This window comes from Brassica oleracea, chromosome C2, assembly GCF_000695525.1.
Source record: "Brassica oleracea var. oleracea cultivar TO1000 chromosome C2, BOL, whole genome shotgun sequence".
Classification (NCBI taxonomy): Eukaryota; Viridiplantae; Streptophyta; class Magnoliopsida; order Brassicales; family Brassicaceae; genus Brassica; species Brassica oleracea.
Genome location: NC_027749.1, coordinates 21,308,884 through 21,310,296, shown reverse-complemented (window position 1 = coordinate 21,310,296; position 1,413 = coordinate 21,308,884).

The window sequence follows — 1,413 nt, the reverse complement described above, 5'->3', positions numbered from 1 at the left end:
TTGTTCAGAACAGGGGGAGTAATACGTGTTGTACTCTTTTTCCTTCATCATGGTTTTGTCCCACTGGGTTTTCCTGATAAGGTTTTAATGAGGCAACATCTAAAGCGTATTACAAACTCTGAATGGTTATGACATTCCAAGGGGGAGTGTTATAAACCATATGATGGATGTCCATAACCGGCTACTAAGGAATAATGAAAATTATAACTATATATCTTTAAAAAATATTGTGTTCTAAATTTAGTAAATAAATACTTAAATTGATTTAGGTGGCCTTATAGTTGTTTTAACATTTTTATTAATTAATTATTAATAATATAGTATTAATAAATCTACATCGTTTATATGTATTCCAATTATATAGGAATATCAAGAATAAAAGATGATGAAGAAATAATTTTATATAATTATTAAATGGTAGATGATTTCATTTATTGACAATATTTATTAGCTAGCTAGATTATAGGAAGTGTTTTGGATCCTATTTAGGGGGGGTTATTGGAACCAGAATTTGGAAAGAGTTGAGTGATTTTAGAATTTGACAGATTTTTAAATGTTTAGTAGATTTCACAAATGTTTCCAAATTTCTATCAAATATTTTGTATTGATTTCTATAGAGTATTATTGATTATTATGAATTTGCACAATATAGTTTTTCAAAAAAATTTTGCTTCTAAGGTACAAAAAAAGTTGTAGAAATTTTCAACAATATTTCGATGAGACACTATTATATTATCGTTTGGTGTGCTTACATAGACAAATGCATTTTATGGTATTGGTTATTTATGTTATGCATGGTTTGTTCTTAGTTATGTTGTGAAAATAATAATTTTTTATCTTCATACTACATGACATATTTTTAACAATCTTGTTTTTATTGACATTTTTTTTGAGACACCACTCATACAAACGAAAAATTATGTTAGAACACACCAACTATGAAAATTACCGACAAAGAGATCTTCTGAAAATCACATGTCAAACAAGAAAAATATATCATAAAGTGTGAGAATGTTTTTATTAGTACACAGATTTCAGAAATCTTATGAGTAAACGTACTATTTTCAAAGTCTAGCTTATGAGTTAAAATATAAAGAATTTAGTTCCCAATAACCATAGATTTGAATAAAATAGCAAAATCAATAAAAACTAAATTTTTTGAATAACAAAAGATTTGAATAGAATTTAAAAGTCTTAAAACCAATAACAATGGATTTTGGAAAAACTTTTAAAATCCATAAACCAATAACCATAGATTTTTAAAATTTTATAATTCTTTAAAAATTCTTAAACCAATAACCCCTTTACAGATTCTAAATCTTTAAGTTTACAACATTTACTAATTTATCAGATTCCGGTCCAACTTGAATTAAACTGATTATTGAACCAAAAATAATCTAGGGCACTACGGGT